This window comes from Anomalospiza imberbis, unplaced genomic scaffold, assembly GCF_031753505.1.
Source record: "Anomalospiza imberbis isolate Cuckoo-Finch-1a 21T00152 unplaced genomic scaffold, ASM3175350v1 scaffold_1015, whole genome shotgun sequence".
Taxonomy (NCBI): domain Eukaryota; kingdom Metazoa; phylum Chordata; class Aves; order Passeriformes; family Viduidae; genus Anomalospiza; species Anomalospiza imberbis.
The window spans coordinates 31,300-35,612 of record NW_027099405.1 but is presented as its reverse complement, the minus strand read 5'-3'; the positions used below and the strand labels follow the sequence as shown (position 1 = coordinate 35,612).

Sequence of the window (4,313 nt, the reverse complement as noted above, 5' to 3'; positions counted from 1 at the left end):
TCGGCCGGAGCGAGCGCCGGGCGCGTCCGGGCCCGGGATCCCCGGCCGGACGCGCCCGAATCCGGCCGGACGCGCGAATCCTGGCCCGGACGTGCCCGATTCGGCCCTCCGGACCGGACGCGCCGGCGCTCCGCCGGAAGGGCCCGAATCCGGCCGGACGCGCCGGCGCTCGCTCCGGAAGGGCCGAATCCGGCCGGACGCGCCGGCGCTCGCTCCGGAGGGGCCGAATCCCGGCGGACGCGCCGAATTCCCGGCCGGACGGGACGCCCCCGGGGCGGGGGCCTGGGTGGGGCTGGAAGGGGGTGAGGGTTGTCCAAGGTGGCCTAAGGGTCACTCCAGGTGGTCCAAGGGTCACTCCAGGTGGTCCAAGGTGGTCCAAGGGTCACTCCAGGTGGTCCAAGGGTCATTCCAGGTGGTCCAGGGTGGTCCAAGGGTCACTCCAGGTGGTCCAAGGTGGCCTGAGGGTCACTCCAGGTGGTCCAAGGGTCATTCCAGGTGGTCCAAGGTGGCCTGAGGGTCATCCAAGGTGGCCTGAGGGTCATTCCAGGTGGTCCAAGGGCCATTCCAGGTGGTCCAGGGCCACCTGAGGGTTATTCCAGGTGGTCCAAGGTGGTCCAAGGTCATTCCAGGTGGTCCAGGGCCGTCTGAGGGTCACTCTAGGTGGTCCAAGGGTCATTCCAGGTGGTCCAAGGTGGCCTGAAGGTCACTCCAGGTGGTCCAAGGGTCACTCCAGGTGGTCCAGGGTGGCCTGAGGGTCATTCCAGGTGGTCCAAGAGTTGTCCAACATGGGTCAGGGTGGCCTGAGGGTCACTCCAGGTGGTCCAAGGTGGCCTGAGGGTCATTCCAGGTGGTCCAAGGGTCATTCCAGGTGGTCCAAGGTGCCTGAGGGTCATCCAAGGTGGCCTGAAGGTCATTCCAGGTGGTCCAGATGTCATCCATCATGGTCCAAGGTGGCCTGAGGGTCATCCAAGGTGGTCCAAGGGTCATTCCAGGTGGTCCAAGGTGGCCTGAGGGTCATTCCAGGTGGTCCAAGGTGGCCTGAGGGTCATCCAAGGTGGTCCAAGGGTCATTCCAGGTGGTCCAAGGTGGCCTGAGGGTCATTCCAGGTGGTCCAAGGTGGCCTGAGGGTCATCCAAGGTGGTCCAAGGGTCATTCCAGGTGGTCCAAGGTGGCCTGAGGGTCATCCCAAGGTGGCCTGAGGGCCATTCCAGGTGGTCCAAGGGTCATTCCAGGTGGTCCAGATGTCATCCATCGTGGTCCAAGGTGGCCTGAGGGTCATTCCAGGTGGTCCAGGGCCACCTGAGGGTCATTCCAGGTGGTCCAAGAGTTGTCCCAACATGGGTCAGGGTGGCCTGAGGGTCATTCCAGGTAGTCCAAGTCCATCCAAGGTGGCCCAAGCTCCACCTGAGGTGGCCCAAGGCTCATCCGAGGTGGCCCAGGGTCCATCCGAGGTTGCCCAAGGTTCTTCCAAGATTGCCCAAGCTCCATCCCCAGTGGCCTGAGGTCTTTCTGAGGTTGCCCAAATTCCATCCCTGGTGGCCCAAACTCGTCCCCAGGTGGCCCAAGGTTCTTCAGAGGTTGCCCGAGTTCCATTTGAGGTTGCCCAGGCTCCATCTGAGGTGGCCCAAGCTCCTTCCCAGGCGGCCCCAAGGTCCATCTGAGGTTGCCCTAATTCCATCCAAGGTAGCCCAGGCTCCTTCTGAGGTGGCCCGAGGTTGCCCAAGGTCCATCCGAGGTTGCCCAAATCCTTCCAAGGTGGCCCAGGGTCCATCCAAGGTAGCCCAAGCTCCTTCTGAGGTGGCCCAAGGTTGCCCAGGGTTCTTTTGAGGTGGCCCAAATTCCATCCAAGGTTGCCCAAGGTCCATCCAAGGTTGCCCAAATTCCATCTGAGGTTGCCCAATGTCCATCCAAGGTTGCCCAAATTCCTTCCAAGGTGGCCCAAGGTTGCCCAGGGTCCATCCAAGGTTGCCCAAATTCCTTCCAAGGTGGCCCAAGCTCCTTCCCGGTGGCCCAGGGTTCTTTTGAGGTGGCCCAAATTCCATCCGAGGTTGCCCAAATTCCATCCGAGGTGGCCCAGGGTCCACCCGAAGCCACCGTGGCTCCTCAGACCCCCAAGACCCCAAAATCCCAAATTCCCCCCAAAAAACCCCAAAATTCCCCAAAAAAAATCCCAAAATCCCCCAAAAAATCCCCAAAATTCCCAAAAAAATCCCCAAAATTCCCAAAAAAATCCCAAAATTCCCAAAAAAAATCCCAAAATTCCCAAAAAAATCCCCAAAAATCCCAAATCCGGCGACTCCGCCCCGAGCACTTCCGGGGGGTGGGGGAGGGGCCTTGGATCTCCCCTCCCCCCCCCCCAAATTTGGGCTTTTCCCACCAAAAAAAAATCTGAATTTTGAAGGATTTTGAGGGGAATTTTGGGGAATTTTTTGGGAATTTTGGGAATTCTGGGGGGTCCCGGAGCCCTCCCGGCGCCGGACGGGAATTTCACGGTACCACCGGGACCTCCCGGCTCTCTTCGCACTTTAAAACTTCCCGAGACCCCACCCCGGGCACAAAAATCCCAAAAAAAACCAAAAATCAAAAGGCTCCGAATCCCAAAATTCCCGATTTTGGGGGATTGGGGAAAAAAAGGGAAAAAAAAGGCGGAAAAACCACGGAAAATCGAAGGAAGGGCAAAAAAAGCTGGGGGGAAACGGGGAAAAATTCGGGTTTTTTTCCTAAAAAATGGGGATTTTTCCATGAAAAATCTGATTTTTCAGCTGGAATTTCTGGGGGAGTTTTTTAGGGAATTTAAAAAAAAAAATCAGAAAAAAAACCCCGAAAAATTTGGGAAAATGCAAAAAAAATTTTATTTTTTTGGTCAAAAAATGGTTTTTTTTCCGTGAAAAATCCGATTTTTCAGCTGGAATTTCTGGGGGAGGTTTTTAGGGAATTAAAAAAATAAAAAGGCGGAAAAAAACCACAAAAATTTGGGGAAAATGCAAAAAAATTTATTTTTTTGGTCAAAAAATGGGTTTTTTTTCCGTGAAAAATCCGATTTTTCGGCTGGAATTTCTGGGGGAGTTTTTTAGGGAATTAAAAAAAAAAAACAGGCGGAAAAAAACCCACAAAAATTTGGGGAAAATGCAAAAAAAATTTTATTTTTTGGTCAAAAAAATGAGTTTTTTCCGTGAAAAATCTGATTTTTCAGCTGGAATTTCTGGGGGAGTTTTTTAGGGAATTAGAAAAAAAAAGGCGGAAAAGAAACCACAAAAATTTGGGGAAAATGCAAAAAAATTTTAATTTTTTTGGTCAAAAAATGGAGATTTTTCCATGAAAAATCTGATTTTTTCAGCTGGAGTTTGGGGAAAATTTTTGGGGGGAATTTAAGAAAAAAAACCCTGGAAAAATTGGGAAAAATGGGGGAAAAAAAAGTGGGAAAATGCAAAAAAATCCTGCTTTTTTTTTCCTAAAAAATGGGGATTTTTTCCATGAAAAATCTGATTTTTCAGCTGGAATTTCTGGGGGGAGTTTTTTTGGGAATTTAAAAAAAAAAAAGGCGGAAAAAAACCACAAAAATTTGGGGAAAATGCAAAAAAAATTTATTTTTTTTGGTCAAAAAAGGGGTTTTTTTCCGTGAAAAATCTGATTTTTCGGCTGGAATTTCTGGGGGAGTTTTTTAGGGAATTAAAAAAAAAAATCAGAAAAAAAAAACACAAAAATTTGGGAAAATGCAAAAAAAATTTATTTTTTTGGTCAAAAAACGGGGTTTTTTTCTGTGAAAAATCCGATTTTTCAGCTTGGAGTTTGGGGAAAATTTTGGGGGGAATTTTTTAAAAAAAAAACCCTGGAAAAATTGGGAAAAATGGAAAAAAAAAGGGGAAAAATGCAAAAAAATCCTGGTTTTTTTCCCTAAAAATGGGGATTTTTTCATGAAAAATCTGATTTTTCAGCTGGAGATTTTGGGGCAATTTTAGGGGATTTGTACACAAAAAAGGTGGAAAATTTGGGAAAAAATGGGGGGAAAATTCGATTTTTTTTCCCAAAAAATGGGGATTTTTCCCACGAAAAATCTGATTTTTCAGCTGGAGCTTTTGGGGCGATTTTGGGGGATTTGTACACAAAAAAAAGGTGGAAAGTTTGGGAAAAATGGGGAAAAAATCCATTTTTTTCCCAAAAAATGGAGATTTTCCCACGAAAAATCTGATTTTTCAGCTGGAGTTTTTGGGGCGATTTTCGGGGATTTGTACACAAAAAAAGGCGGAAAATTCGGGAAAAAAATGGGGAAAAATTCGATTTTTTTTCCCAAAAAATGGGGATTTTTCCCCACG

General features: G+C 49.2%; 1 long non-coding RNA gene across 38 annotated transcripts; it reads left to right on the top strand.

The window, feature by feature from the left end:
- Positions 1-312: 312 nt before the first annotated feature.
- Positions 313-3,392, top strand: LOC137465687 (uncharacterized). Of its 38 annotated transcripts, none has more exons than XR_010994778.1 (5): positions 313-412; positions 475-568; positions 661-743; positions 806-878; positions 951-1,180. It is a non-coding gene; the product is annotated as an uncharacterized lncRNA (long non-coding RNA). The 38 variants fall into 38 exon arrangements; XR_010994789.1 differs by having other exon boundaries at positions 444-505; positions 671-743; XR_010994769.1 differs by having other exon boundaries at positions 444-568.
- Positions 3,393-4,313: the final 921 nt, after the last annotated feature.